The following is a 17,092-nucleotide window of genomic DNA, read 5'->3' as shown; positions in this document are numbered from 1 at the left end:
TATGCATCCTGATGTTTATAGCACTATTATCAACACTACCCAAATTATGGAAAGAGCCCAAATGTCTACTGACTGAGGAATAGATAAAGGAGATGTGATTTTAATATGACTTTTAATCAGCCATCAAAAATAATGAAATCTTGCCATTTGAAATGATGTGGATGGAACTGGAGTGTATTATACTGAGTGAAATAAGTCAGTCAGAGAAAGACAAATAGTATATTATTTCACTCTTATGTGGAATTTAAGAAACAAAACAGGTGAATATATGTGAAGGAAAAAAGAGAGAGAGAGGGGGAAACAAACCATAAGAGACTCTTAACAATAGAGGATAAACTGAGGGTTGATGGATGGAGGTTGGCGGGGGTGGGGGCTAAATGCATGATGGGTATTAAAGAGGGCACTTTTTGTGATGAGCACTGGGTGTTATATGTAAGCGATGACTCACTAAATTCTACTCCATAAACCAATATTATACTATGTGGTAACTAAGTAGAATTTAAATATTTGAAAAAATATTTAAAAAATAAAACAAGGAGATACCCCTATAAATCGATTAGACTTGCCATAACAAAATCCACATTTGACACCAAATGCTGGTGAATATGTGGATAAACAGGAACTCTTGTTCATTACTGTGGAAATGCAAAATGGTACAGTTACTTTGGAAGATAGTTTGGTGGTTTCTTACAAAACTAAACATGCTGTTACCACATGATCCAGTAATTGCACTCCTTGGTGTTTACTCAGAGGAGTTCAAAACTTAAGTCCACACAAAAACCTACACAGGAATATTTATAACAGCTTTATTCATAATTGCCAAAAATTGAGAGCAATCAATATTTCAGGTGAATGAATAAATAAACTGTGGTATACCCAGACAATAAAATGTTATACAATACTAAAAAGAAATGAGCTAATAAGCCATGGAAACACATGGTGGAAACTTAGATACATTATTACTAAAAGAAAGAAATCCATCTGAAAAGGTGACAGATTATATTATCCCAACTATGTGAGCTTATGGAAAAGACAAAACTTACAGATACAGTAAAAAGATCATTGGTTACCAGGAGTTGGGTGGACAAGTAGTAATGGTATGAATATGCAGAGCACAGATGATTTTTAGGGCAGCAAAAGCAATCTGTATGATGCTATAGTGATGGATACATATCATTATATATTCATCAAAATGCATAGAATGTAGGTCAAGAGTGAATCATGGAGATAAACTATAGACTGTGGGTGAATTTGATGTATCATCATAGGTTCATCAATCGTTATAAATGTACCATTCTGGTGGAGGATGTTGATAATGGGGGAAACTATGCACATATAGTGGATATGTAGGAAATCTTTGTACCTTATCTCAATTTTTCTTTAAATATAAAACTTAGCTAAAAGAAAAAAGTCTATAGAAAATGAAAACAATTATAGTTATTAAAAATTAGAAATGTGAATGGAATATTACGTGGCAATGAGAAAAAATGAAATATGGCCTTTTGTAGCAACGTGGATGGAACTGGAGAGTGTGATGCTAAGTGAAATAAGCCATACAGAGAAAGACAGATACCATATGGTTTCACTCTTATGTGGATCCTGAGAAACTTAACAGGAACCCATGGGGGAGGGGAAGGAAAAAAAAAAAAAGAGGTTAGAATGGGAGAGAGCCAAAGCATAAGAGACTGTTAAAAACTGAGAACAAACTGAGGGTTGATGGGGGGTGGGAAGGAGGAGAGGGTGGGTGATGGGTATTGAGGAGGGCACCTTTTGGGATGAGCACTGGGTGTTGTATGGAAACCAATCTGTCAATAAATTTCATAAAAAAAATTAGAAATGTGATTATCTAAATTTAAAATATGTCAACATTTGTAAATACTAAAAATAAAATTTGTTCCTGACTACTAGAAACTCAACTAGATGTTGAGTATCTTTTACTGCTGCTTCATTGTTATTTATAGCACATTTGTGTGTTGGGGGGGGGGAAATTAATTAAACTTGTTTAAAAAACATTCATCCTATGTCTATTTTCTGATCCAGCAACATCTCAGGAAGAGAGATAAAAAGCTTAATATAAGAATAAAGCATAGGGATGTAAGCTGGTACAGCCACTCTGGAAAACAGTATGGAGTTTCCTCAAAAAACTAAAAATAGAACTACCCTACAACCCAGCAATTGCACTACTAAGCATTTATCCACGGGATACAGGTGTGCTGTTTCAAAGGGACACATGCACCCCCATGTTTATAGCAGCACTATCAACAATAGCCAAAGTATGGAAAGAGCCCAAATGTCCATCGATGGATGAATAGATAAAGAAGATGTGGTGTATATATATACAATGGAGTATTACTTGGCAATCAAAAAGAATGAAATCTTGCCATTTGCAACTACGTGGATGGAACTGGAGGGTATTATGCTAAGTGAAATTAGTCAGAGGAAGACAAACGTCATATGACTTCACTCATATGAGGACTTTAAGAGACAAACAGATGAACATAAGGGAAGGGAAACAAAAATAATATAAAAACAGGGAGGGGGACAAAACAGAAGAGACTCATAAATATGGAGAACAAACTGAGGGTTACTGGAGGGGTTGTGTGTGTGGGGGAATGGGCTAAATGGGTAAGGGGCATAAAGGAATCTACTCCCTGAAATCATCGTTGCACTATATGCTAACTAATTTGGATGTAAATTTAAAAAAATAAAAAATAAAACAAGTTTAAAAAAAAGAAAAAATTTCAAACACTATAAATGTTCAGAAGTAGAAAATTATTAAAATTAATTGTTAAAGTATAGAATATACTAAAATCATAAATATTATAAACATCTATATTTGCTGGCATGAAATCAGTGGCATCTGATATATTTAAAAGAGGCTGTAAAATAAATGCATATTGTCTCATTGCATTTTCTTCATAAAAAATGAGGAAGTAGATACTTGCATGCAAAAAAAATCTCTAAAGTTGTACCACTAAAAGATAAAAAAAAGGAATAAAGCACAAAAAAGCCAAAAGAAATGCAACTGGATGAATATTTTAAAAAAATAAATGCAGATTAAAAAGATACACTTTAAGGGAGAATATATAGGTCTAGAAGTAAGAACAGTGAGGTGATTATAAACAGTAAATAACTATGTTTTATCATTCTGCTGTTCTACTAAAATACTTAATGTCACCAAAGTCACTACACTGACTTTAAAGCAAAAAAGTTTTCTCTGGTTTGGATTGAAACCACTATGTGTCCATATTAATTTAAGTACAGTTGTATTTTTTTAATATAAAAACTATTAAAAATTATCTTTCTGCACAGAATTTAATAAGATAGATGTCATTCTAAACAATAATAAATTATGATAGTTATAAATTCTGTTTCTGTTAAGAAGTTAACCATCCAGGAGCCTGCCAGGTATTTAGAAATAGCCAATTCAAAAGCGCTGATAGTTTCTGCCATCAGCCTCTGGAATTCTCTTTTCTAGTTGAGACTAGCTACATTAAGGCCATGCATATTTTCTGTTAACTGTTCTTCAAATGATAACTGGTGCCTTTTAATTACATTGTGTATGGTAATTAATTTAAAATACCCATGCAAGGTTTTCATCTTGGAATCCCATTTCAGACAGGGCCTAGATGCCCTAGGCTTTCAGTGGGTTATTCCAGCTTTCAAAATATTCTCAAAGTGTAAGATAATAAAAGTTCTTGAAAATATTCAAAGTAGCTAGAAAATATAAACAGCCATTTGCAGATTGGTAAAACGGCAATGCATATATTTGCATTTTTGAAATGAAGTAGTCACTGCAAACATATAAAAATAGAACAGCAAATGAATAATACAAATTTTGAGCTATCTGAATATTTAGCTATTTTATAGCACACTTAATATAAGAAGCCATCGTCACTAGTAGGCTGTTTTATTCAATAGGGCATTAACTATAATTTTCTTTTTAGGCCTAGAATTTTTTTCTAAAAAAGTATGCTTTTATTTATTCACAATGTAAATTAGATACATCATAATTTTAGTTCTAATGGACTTGTATTTTATTACAGATTTTCATCTGCTGCAGTTGTGTTGAAACAACAAGAAAATAGCCAAATCCAAGTACATTTGCAGTAACATGGCTTTAATTAGTGTACAGTGTAATACAGGGTGGAGGGTGGGGTCAATGACAGTGACCTGTCTTGACAGTTATAAGTATTTTATCACGAGTATTGTTGTGAGGAACTAACTCATGGTAATCATGAGAACAGATCAACTTTTATTCTGTTTTATTATTCATTCCAAAGTTTCTACAAATAGTGCTTCTTTTATTTTCTTTATACCCACTGCCCTCTTTGGTGGTATACTGTCAGTAAAAACAAAAACAATATAGATAGATAGATAGATAGATAGATAGATGCCCTCTTTGGTGGTATACTGTCAGTAAAAACAAAAACAATATAGATAGATAGATAGATAGATAGATAGATAGATAGATAGATAAGGAAGGAAGGAAAGAAGGAAGGAAGAAAGGAAACATTTGCAAATATTTTTTGATCATTGAAGTATAAATGACATACAACATGATATTAGAGTCAGATGTACAACATAATGGGTTATATTTGTACATACAGACATATTTCAGAGATATTATGGCTTCTGTTCCAGACCACTAAAATAAAGCAAATATCACAGTAAAGTGAGTCAAATGAAATCTTTGTTTTCCCCCAGCATATATAAGTTTACACTACACAGTAGTCTATTGTGTTGAATTGCATGATGTCTAAAAAAATCAACGCACATACATACCTTAATTAAAAATATTTTATTGCTGGGATGCCTGGCTGGCTTAGTCTTTGGAGCGTGCAACTTGTTCTTGAGGTCATGGGTTCAAACCCCCCAGTGGGCCTAGAATTTACTTAATTTTGTTTGTTTGCTTGTTTGTAAGAAATCTTAGTCATAATCTTGAATTTTCAACAAGAAAACTGGTGGTGAGTTTTGCCTCAGTTACCACCACTGATTGATCAAGGTGGTAGTTGTTGAAGGTTGGGGTGGGGTGGTTGTGGCATTTTTGTAAAATAAGACAATGAAAATGATAGCTTTGGTTGGCTCTTCATTTGACAAATGGTTTCTCTGTAGTATGTGATGTTGTTGGATAGCATTTTACCCACAGAACTTCTTTCAAAATTGCGGTCAGTCCTCTCATACCCTGCCACTGCTCTCAATTAAGTTTATGTAATACCCTAAATCCTTTGTTGTCATTTCAACAATCCACAGAATCTTCACCAAAGATAGATTCCATCCCAAGAGATCACTTTTCTTTGCTCTTCCATAAGAAGCAACTCATCTGTTGAAATTTTATCATGAGATTTCAGCAATTCAAAAATAATAATCAAGAAAGTGTGAAATATGGCAGGAATTGCAAAATGTAACACAGACATGAAGTAACCAAACACTGTTGTAAAGATGGTTCCGAAAGGCTTGCTCAGTACAGGGTTGCCAAAAAACTTGATGCTGTAAAAAACACAATATCTGAGAAGTTCAGTAAAGTGAAGCTCGAGAAGACAAAGTATGCCTATACTTGGAATTGATCACAACAAGAAGTCTAGTTAACATCTGCATCATTCACGGGTAACAATTTGTTTTCTTATGATGAGAATTTTTAAGATTGCTCACTTAGCAACTTTCCAATATGCAATATATTATCATTTACTATAGTTGTCATGCTTTACATTACCTCTCCATGACTTTTTTATTTTATAACTGAAATTGTGTACCTTTTAACTCACTTCACCCATTTTTCCTATCCCCCACCCTGTGTGTCTGGCAACTACCAATCTATTCTGTATATTTATGAGTCTGTTTTTTTTTCTTTTAGATTCCATATACAAGTAATATCATATGATATTTCTCTTTGACTTACCTCACTTAGGATAATGCTTTCAAATTCTATATATGTTGCTGAAAATGGCAAGATTTTTTTTTTTGTGGCTGATTAATCTTCGTGTGTGTGTGTGTGTGTGTGTGTGTGTGTGTGTGTGTGTGTGTGTTTGACATATTCTTTGTTGATTCATTAGTGATGGACACTTAGGTTGTTTCATAAGTATAGAAATATAGTATATAATACCTTAGCGATTGTAAATAATGCTGAAATGAACATAGGGGTGCATATATATTTTTGAGTTCGTATTTTCATTTACTTCAAAAAATATTCAGAGGTGGAGCTACTGGATCATACGGCAGTTATATTTTCAATATTTTAGGAACCTCTATACTGTTTTTCATAGTGGCTGCACCAATTTACCTTCTCACCAACAGTGCACAAGAATTACCTTTCCTCCACATCCTCCCCAACTCTTACTATTTCTTCTTTGTTTGTTTGTTTGTTTGTTTTATGATAGCTATTGTAAGAGGTGTAAAGTGAGGGCTCATTGTAGTTTTGATTTGTATTTCCCTGATAATCAGTGATGTTGGGTATCTTTTCATGTACCTGATAGTTTTCTGTATGTCTTCTTTGGAAATAGGTCTATTTAGATCCTCTGCCCATTTTTTAGTCAGATCTTTTTGCCATTGATTTATATGATTTCAATTATATATTTTGGATATTTATCCTTCATTAGATATATGGTTTGAAAATATTTTCTCCTTTCAGTAGGTTATGTTTCTATTTTGTTGATGGTTTACTTTGCTGTGTAGGAACTTTTTAGTTTGATGTAGTTCCACTTGTTTATTTTTGCTTTTGTTGCCTTTGCTTTATGTATTAAATTTTTAAAAAACTCATTGCCAAGACTTGTCAGGGAGCTTATGCCTATGTTTTCTCCTATGGGTTTATGGTTTCTGGTCTTAACATTCAAGTCTTTCATCCAGTTTGAGTTAATTTTGATGTATGGTGTAAGAAAGTGGTCCAGTCTTATTCCTTTGCATGTGGCTGTCCAGTTTCCCTAACATCATTTATTGAAAAGACTGTCCTTTCCTCGTTGTATATTCTTGTCTCCTTTATCATAAATTGGTTGACCATCTACACATGGATTTATTTATGGGCTCTCTACTCTGTTCCATTGATCTATGTGTCCATTTTTGTGCCAACGTCATACTGTTTTGACTACGATAGCTTTGTAATATTGTTTGAAATCAGGAACCATGATGCCTCCAGCTTTGTTCTTTCTCAAGATTGGTTTAGCTATTTGGGGTCTCTTGTGGGTCCATACAAATTTCAAAATTGTTTGTCTTTTTTCCTGTGAAAAATGCCATTGGAGTTTAGGTAGGGATTGCACTGATCTATAGATTACTGTGGGTAGTAGAGACGTTTCAGCAGTATGAATTCTTCCAGTCCATGAGCATGGAATATCTTTTCATTTATTTGTGTCTTTATCAATTTCTTTCTTCAGTGCCATAGATTTCAGTGCATTGATATTTCACATACTTGATGAAATTTACTCTTAGGTATTTTATTCTTTTTGGTACAGTGTAAATGGGATTGTTTTCTTAATTTCTCTAATTTCTCTGGTAGTTTGTTATTATAGAAAAATAATAGATTTCTATATATTGATTTTGTATCTTTCAACTTTACTGAATTCATTTATTAGTTCTAACAGTTTTGTGTTTGCATCTTTAGGGTTTTCTATACGTAATACCATATCATCTGCAGATACAACAGTTGTACTTCTTTCTTTCCAATGTAGATGCCTTTTATTTCTTTTTCTTGCCTAATTGTTGTAGCTAGAACTTCCAATAGTATGTTGAATACAAGTGGCAAAGTGTAAGCATACTTGTCTTGTTCCTGATCTTAGAGGAAAAGCTTTCAGTTTTTCACAATTATGTATGATGTTAGCTGTGGTCTTGCCATATATGGACTTTATTATATTTAGCTATGTTCTCTCTATACTCATTTTGTTGAGAGTTTTTTTGTATATTTTCCCTTCTGTTTTGTTTTATTTTGAGAGAGAGAGAGAGCATGAGCTGGGAAAAAGGAGCAGAGGGGAAGAGATAGAGAGACAGTGAGAATCCTATGCAGACTCCATGCTGAGCCTAATACAGGGGTCAGTCCCACAACCCTGGGATCACTACCTGGCCTGACATCAAGAGTTGATGCTCAACCGACTGAGCTATCCAGACTCACCAAAAGGTTTTTTTTAAATGAAAAACAAATGTGAAATTTTGTCAAATACTTTTTCTGTATCTAGTGAGATGATAATATAATATTTTTCTTCATTTTGTTAATGTGGTATATCACATTGATTGGTTTGTGGATGTTGAACCATCCTTGTATCCCTGGAATAAATGCATTTAATTATGTTGTATGATCTTTAATGTATTGTTAAATTCAGCTTGCTGATATTTAATTGATGATTTTTGCATCTATGTTCATCAAAGATACTAGCTATAACTTTCTTTTCTTATTGTATCCTTGTCTGGTTTTGTTATCAGGGTAATACTGATTTTATAAAATTAGTTTGAAAGTGTTCCCTCCAAGTTTGCATATATCAGAAATAATCTCTTCATTCTGAATCCAAAATGGGAAATGCACATGCTTTTAAAAAATTTCCCTTATAGAGGAAACATATTTTCAGTGAAGAAATCCATATGTCCACAAGATTCCTCCTTTAATGTTATGTAGGAATAGTTAGGCATTCTTTTCCAAAAATAAGAACTTAAGAATATGTCTAAAATTAAGACATTTAACAAATGCCATATTATATTGTTTAAAATAAATATTTTAAATTGTTAAGATTGACATAAAAATAGCTAATACTTCTTTTTTTTTTAATGTCTCCTTATAAGAGAGAGAGAGAGAGAGAGAGAGAGAGAGAGAGAGAGAACGAGCAGGGGCAGGGCAGAGCAATAGAGAGACACAGAATCTGAAGCAAGCTCCATGCTTTGAGCTGTCAGCACAGAGCCCGATGCAGGGCTCGAACCCACAAACCGTGAGATTATGACCTGAGCTGAAGTCAGACGCCTAACTAACTGAGCCACCCAGATGCCCCTAAAAATAGCTAATACTTCTGATTCTGAAGAAGAGACTTGGTTATAGACAATGAATACAAGCTACTAATTTTTCTTTCATTGTATTAGATGTCTGGAAATCCATTCTTTTATTCTATTTTATTTATTTTTGAGAGGGGGGTGCACGAGTAAGTGAGAAGCAGAGAGAGAGAGAGAGAGAGAGAGAGAGAGAGAGAGAGAGAGAGAGAAGCAGGGCTCACTTGGAGCAGGGTTCATGCTTCCCTGAAGCAGGGCTTGAGCTCACCTGATGTGGGACTCAAAATCATGAACTGTGAGATCCTGACCTGAGCCAAAGTCAGATGGTGAACGACTGAACCATCCAGGTGCCCCCTGGAAAATCCATTCTTAATTGGGAACATTATAATGAACGTTATGCTTATATTTTCCTTGGGGATTTTATATAATGGTGCAAAGCCAAAAAAGAAAAGTGTCTTATTATTATTTTTGCATCTGTTAAAGAACACTATCTTTTTAAAGAAGTTTACATGATCGGGGCGCCTGGGTGGCGCAGTCGGTTAAGCGTCCAACTTCAGCCAGGTCACGATCTCGCCGGCCGTGAGTTCAAGCCCCACGTGGGGCTCTGGGCTGATGGCTCAGAGCCTGGAACCTGTTTCCGATTCTGTGTCTCCCTCTCTCTCTGCCCCTCCCCCGTTCATGCTCTGTCTCTCTCTGTCCCAAAAATAAATAAACGTTGAAAAAAAATTAAAAAAAAAAAAAGAAGTTTACATGATCAACTTACCCACAGTATTCATCATGATTTGAACCCTTGTTTTTTAATGTTATTTTCTCATTTTGTTCTTGTATTGGGTGGCTAATAAGTGGAGTTGTACAGTTAATCCATCTACTTTATATCATTAGAAACAAAAATCAAAGACTCAGGAATACTCAGAGTTATTAAAATAGAAACTGATAAAGCTGAAATTCATTCCCATATTGACCATGACTATGCTTTTTAAATAATATCATAGTGACTTGTAACTCTCATTAGGTATTTGGTTTGGTCTAGTATTGGTAAATATTTAAAAATCCAACTTATTTAAAATTAAATGAATGGTTTAGTTTAAGTTGATGATTTTTAAGAAATGTATTTTTTTTCTTCTTTTAGTTCTCCAGTAAGAATTTTTTCTTTCCCTTAATAAGAAATGTCTTTACATAATGTTTTGAGTTTCATCTTAAAACATTTATCTGAGATGATGCACTATTTAGGGGTCAGAGGCACAGTCAACGTGATCTCTCTGCCCAGTTCTTAACTCCATTTCTGCCACTCACTTGCTGGGTAAATTGGCAAATTGCATCATCTTTCTGTGCTTTGCTTTATTCTGCTTTAAAATGAAAATAATAATAGTGTCAATTTTGAGCATTTAATTAAGACTTGTAAGAGGTATGCTTAGTGTCTTGTATGTATTAGACATTCAGTAAACATTGCCTCCTTTCCCTCTCTCTCTCTCCCCCTCTTTCTCACTTTCACACACACGCACGCGCGCACACACACACACACACACACACACACACACACACCTCTGCCTTAATATGAGCTTTATCCTTAGCAGGGAGACATGTCCAGTTCAATTTAGCTCTGTGTGTCGTTTTTTCTTATCCTATAAATTAGACTTTGTTTTTATTAAGGTAATATTGTTCATACATGTTTGTTTTGATTTATCATTATGTTTAACTGTTTATTCAACATTTTCTTTTCATACTTCAATTAGTACAGCTGGAACCATTTAGTTTTTTCCTGTAATGTATTCTTTAAAATTGCATATGTGAAAATCTGTTGGTTAAAATGCTCTTGTATTCTAGTTTAACTGAAGATGGATTTTTTCTGCTTCTATTCTTGTAAGAAAGTCATGTTATGTATACAACTGTAGGTTGCAATTTGAAAATTTCTTCAAAATTCCATTTATTGCTCATAAAACATTTGACATGGATGTTATCAATGAATGAACAGTTTTTTCTCTCTGCTAATTTTTAAGGTAGCTTCTTTCTTTGATACTTTATGTTTATGAGTAACTAAAATATAATACAATGTATTCATTTTCTTTTTTTTTTCAATATATGAAGTTTATTGTCAAATTGGTTTCCATACAACACCCAGTGCTCATCCCAAAAGGTGCCCTCCTCAATACCCATCACCCACCCTCCTCTCCCTCCCACCCCCCATCAACCGTCAGTTTGTTCTCAGTTTTTAAGAGTCTCTTATGCTTTGGCTCTCTTCCACTCTAGCCTCTTTTTTTTTCCTTCCCCTCCCCCATGGGTTTCTGTTAAATTTCTCAGGGTCCACATAAGAGTGAAAACATATGGTATCTGTCTTTCTCTGTATGGCTTATTTCACTTAGCATAACACTCTCCAGTTCCATCCGTGTTGCTACAAAGGGCCATATTTCATTCTTTCTCATTGCCATGTAGTACTCCATTGTGTATATAAACCACAACTTCTTTATCCATTCATCAGTTGATGGACATTTAGGCTCTTTCCATAATTTGGCTATTGTTGAAAGTGTTGCTATAAACATTGGGGTACAAGTGCCCCTATGCATCAGTACTCCTGTATCCCTTGGGTCAATTCCTAGCAGTGCTATTGCTGGGTCATAGGGTAGGTCTATTTTTAATGTTTTGAGGAACCTCCACACTGTTTTCCAGAGTGGCTGCACCAGTTTGCATTCCCACCAACAGTGCAAGAGGGTTCCCGTTTCTCCATATCCTCTCCAGCATCTAGTCTCCTGATTTTTTCATTTTGGCCACTCTGCCTGGCGTGAGGTGATATCTGAGTGTGGTTTTGATTTGTATTTCCCTGATGAGGAGCGACGTTGAGCATATTTTCATGCAAAACTAAAAGGGAACCAACGGAATGGGAAAAGATATTTGCAAATGACATATCGGACAAAGGGCTAGTATCCAAAATCTATAAAGAGCTCACCAAACTCCACACCCGAAAAACAAATAACCCAGTGAAGAAATGGGCAGAAAACATGAATAGACACTTCTCTAAAGAAGACACACAGATGGCCAACAGGCACATTAAAAGATGCTCAATGTATTCATTTTCTACCCATACATAGCAAATCACCACAAACTTGGCTTAAAACAACACAAATGTATTATCTCACAGTTTCTGAGTCACAAGTTCAGGTACTACATGAGTAGGCTTTCTGCTGAGGTCTCACTAAACTGAAGTCAAAATGTTGCTCAGTCTGAGCAGAAAGATCTAAAAGCTGTGGGGAAGAATTTGTTTCCAAACTCATACAGGTTGTTGACAGAATTCAGTTCTTTGAAGTTGTAGGATTGAGGTGCCCTCATATTTTTTGGCAAGGGCCTCCCCATCATTAAAGCCAGCAATGAGTTTTCTTCTCATCAAATTCTTCTCACTCTCTAAATCTGTGTTGCTAGGAAAATTCCAGTCTCTAGGCTTACCTGATTAGGTTACATTCACCTAGGATTATCACCCTTTTTAAGGTCAACTATATTGGAACCTTAGTTATACCTAAAATCCTTTCTCAGCACACCTAAATTAGTGTTTGAATAACTTGAGTGCACAATGGATTGGGGAGAGGGGAGAATCTTTCTCTACCTGAGCCTCCGTTTGTTTTATAGGTCTGGATTCTTTTCACCTGCTATGTCTTCAAATATTCTCTCATTTTCAAGATGCTATTTTCCTCTTGAAATTTACTTAAATGTGTTTACCATTAAATTATTATGTATCTTTAATAGTTTTTAATCTCACACTTTTATCTCATAGTCTCTGTAATGTTGTTGCAGTGATATTAGCACAATTACAATTATCTCTGTAACAGTTGTTTCATTGACATGAAAGGATAGAAGATTGAGGGGGGTACCTGGGTGGCTTGGTTGGTTGGGCATCTAACTATTGATTTCAGCTCAGGTCATGATTGGTCAAGAGATTGAGCCCCTCATCGAGCTTCATGCTGGGGTGGAGCCTGCCTGAGATTCTCTTTCTCTCTCTCCGTCTCTCCCCTGCTCACACTCTCAATACCTCTCTCTCTCTCTCTCTCTCTCTCTCTGTTTAAAAAAAGAAAGATTGAGGAAAATTAGAATTATGACTTAACTGCAGGTTCCCGTTAAAAAAACTGTTTCTTTTGGGGTGCCTCAATAGCTCAGTTGGTTGAGCATCCGACCTCAACTCAGGTCATGATCTCACAGTTCGTAGGTTTGAGCCCTGCAAGGGGCTCTATGCTGACAGCTCAGAGCCTGGATCCTGCTTCAGATTCTGTCTCTCTCTCTCTCTCTCTTTCTGCCCCTCCCCTGCTCGTACTCTATCTCTCTCAAAAATTAATCAACATTAAAAAAATTAAAATAAAAACTGTTTATTTTATCCTCCCAGAAGGAAATGCCCTTAATTGTCACAAGTACAGTTAGCATGGGGAAGGGACACTCCTGGGAACCTTGGTTTTATTAAATAGCATCCCCCTGTGTATTATTAAAAATTAATGTTATAACAGCTTTCACACTTATTTTTAAATGATTTATTTTGAAAAATACATTTTCCATTTTTATCATATATTGTTACTAGTGTTCCTTCGTGGCATATACTACTAACACCATAAAATTACAAGTTGAACCAAGTCACACATCTAATCACTTCAGTTATATACCAAGTGATTTTCCAGTTATACCTTCCAGGTCAAGAATTCTCTCTTCAGCTATACCTAATATACTATTTTCACTATTAATTTAATCTTTTAAAATTTATTTATTTATTTTGAGACTGAGAGCGGGGAGGGGCAGAGGGAGAGAGAGAATCCCAAGCTGGCTCCACACTGTCAATGCAGAGCCTGGCATGGGGCTTAAACCCACAGATTGTGAAATCACGATCTGAGCTGAAGTCGAGAGTTGGACACTTAACTGACTAAGCTACCCAGATGACCCCCCATTAATTTAATTTTAATATGTATATTTCTCATTTCTAAAAGTGATTGTATTTTTCACATTGGCTTAAACATCTCAATAGTCCCTTGTTGTTTAATCATTTTAATGATTCCCAACTTTGTGCTCTATAAACATTTAAGTATACTTATTTTAAATATAATTAATACATCTTAGAATATAAAGGCCTTAGAGTTCTAAATATATGTATTTTTTTTCTGTGACTCTCAGTCCTAATGACTTGTTAAATTATGTATTTGGTAATTTTTAATAATGGGTTCATACTTAGATGATTTTAATCTATGGGGATTCTGTGAAGCTAATTTCCAAAAGAAAAACTTGAGATCTTCCATTGGGAAGACAGAGTACTTCCTTGTGACCTTTTGTCACCCAACAAACGTTGTTGGATTAAAGTGAGAGACTATGGTTAATTTCCCCCACCTTGCTTTTTGTGAAAATCTCCTGAACAACTACAATGCTGATGAAGTCTACCATCAAAATACTATGGTTTCCCAGTCTGCTTACTTCTCTTAGCCAATATCTCCTATTGGCTCTACTTGTTTTCTCCTATTTCCATCTACTTTGTGTGAGCCTTGTGTGGGTAGTTTGGATACTTTTATTATTTTTTGGTGAACAACAATGCCTTAAAATATGTCTTATTTACATGATGTTGTGTTTAGTATTCTAAACTGGGAATTTCTGCTGGGAAAAAAATAATTTATATGATCTCCCAAGTAAGAGTTGTTAAGGTATTTCTTCAGTGAGAGACCAATATCAAATATTTGTGTAATTTTGAGGGAGGAGCCAAGATGGCAGAACAGTATGGAAGCTTTTTGTGTGTCTCACGTCCATGAAGTATAGCCAAACCAACACTAAACCATCCTACACACCTAGAAAACTGATTGGAGGATTAACACAACAATCTGCACAACCTGAACCACAGAATTCAGCAAATACGTGGTGTTGAGAGCTGAATTTGGGGAGTGAGAAGGCACGAAAGGTAGGGAACTGCTTTTATGGGCAAAGAGAGGACAGAGACTGGGGAGGGGGAGAGCATATGGGAAAAGCATCCCTCCCCAAAAGCAACTGCAGAGAAAGTGGAAATTGGAAACAGTCACAGAGACTAAACTGAAAAGGGAGAAAGGAGAAAGGAGAGGGTTTAAGTTCTATCAAGACTGGAAACAAGGGGAGCGCAAAGTTTGCAACTCCGCAGCTCTATACCTGGCAGTGCTCTGGTGGGCAGGGTGAATCCCCAGGAGCAGAGTGGGGTCCGGGAGGTTCTCAGGCCACATGGGGAAAAGCGGTTACACTGCTAGAAGGACATTTGGTAGAGAATGTTGAAGTCACCTGGTCCCAGCAGACCCTAGAGAATGGCCACATTCGCTGGTGCTGAGGCAAGGTTGTTAAGGGTGAAGGCTGGTGCCAGATGTGTGTTGTGATTTTCCATAATCCCTGAAATGCTGTTGCTACACTATCTCGTGAAATTTTTCTGGGGTGGGCTGGCACCTGGCCACAGTCTCGGGGCACTGGCAACAACAGGGTCCAGCAGGCGTTCGTGGGTGCAGCTGATATTCGGCCATTGCTCAATTGCTCATTCAGCCATTGTTCGGTGAGACCCTCCCGCAGATAGGCAGAACGGGTCAAAGCCGCAGTCCTTCAGAAGTAAGGGGCCAGGGAAAACAGCCGCATCTGAGACAAAACTTGGGAGAGAGGTACTGCCTCGGGCCTGGTCATGGAGATTGGAAAATTGGGGAGTGGACCAGAGCTGAAGACAGAGGATGGGTGCACGACTGCTGATCCAGGAGAACAGACTCGGTAGTAGGGTGGCGCCATTTTCACCGCTCCCGCACATGTGTATATGCACCTACGAGCACCGCACAATCCACCCCAGTAGGCTAGAAGCACCTTCTACTGGAGAGCAGAGCTGTTACACTGAGCCCTGCCCAACTGGGCCCTGCCCAACTGGGCCAACTTCACTCTTCAAGAACACAAGTCTCACCGCTGGTTTAATATATGGACTATAAAGAGCTACATAGACTGACTTCTAGGGGAAAAAAAGCAATTTCAGTCCTACTTCAATATGTTAGCAGGTTCATCTATTCAATTTTCTTTCTTTTTTTTTCTCTTTTTCTCTTTTACAATTCTTTCCTTTTTCTTCAATACAGAAAGAGAAAAAAATCATCTTTATTTTCAGTTTTTATTAAAACTATCTTTCTTTAATTTTTATTACTATATTTTTTACTTTTGGGTAAATTTTTTCAAATTCTACTTTACTTCCATCATTTTATTTTAGTCTACTTCAGTGTATTCACCTTTTCAAATTTTCAAACAATTTCCTTTTTTTTCTTTTTCTTTTTTCTTTTTTGTTTCCTTTCTTTTTCTTGAATGCAAAAAGAAAAACTTCAATTTTTCTGTCAATTTCTATTAAAAATATTCTTCTATATTTTTTGCTTTTATGTAATTTTTCTCAAAAACTATTTGACTTCCATCATTTTATTTTAGTCTACTACAGTATATTCACTTTTTCAAATTTTCAAACGGTGTCTTTTTTCTTCTTTTTTAATTTTTTTCTCTTTTTTCTCTTTTTCATTTCTTTTCTTTTTTCTTAAATACACAAAATGAAAAAATTCGTATTTATTTTTAATTTTTATTAAAATATGTTTCTTTAATTTTTTCTACTATTTTCTTTCCTCTTGTGTATATTTTTTCAAATTCTATTTTACCCCCATCATCTCATTTTAGTCTACTTCAGTGTATTCATTTTTTCAAATTCTCAAAAGATTTCCTTTTTTTCTCCCCCCCCCTTTTCTTTTTCTCTAATCTGTCAAACCACTTTCAACACCCAGACTAAAACACATCTAGGATCTAGCATCATCCATTTGATTTTTGTGCGTGTGTGGTTTTAATTTTAATATTTTTTTAATTTTAATTTGTTATAATTTCCGTTTTTCTACCTCATTAATTCCTTTTCTCCCTTCAAAATGACAAAATGAAGGCATTCACCCCAAAAGAAAGAACACAAAGAAATGACAGCCAGGGAGTTAACCAACACAGACACAAGCAAGATGTCTGAACCAGAATTTAGAATCATGATAATAAGAATACTAGCTGTAGTTGAAAATAGATTAGAATCTCTTTCTGCAGAGATAAAAGAAGTAAAAAATAACCAGAATGAAATTAAAAATGCTATAACTGAGCTGCAATCCCCAATGGATGTAGCAACAGCAAGGAT

Source organism: Prionailurus viverrinus, chromosome B1, assembly GCF_022837055.1.
Source record: "Prionailurus viverrinus isolate Anna chromosome B1, UM_Priviv_1.0, whole genome shotgun sequence".
Lineage (NCBI taxonomy): Eukaryota > Metazoa > Chordata > Mammalia > Carnivora > Felidae > Prionailurus > Prionailurus viverrinus.
The sequence above is the reverse complement of the archived record's forward strand: the minus strand, read 5'-3'. Positions refer to the sequence as shown.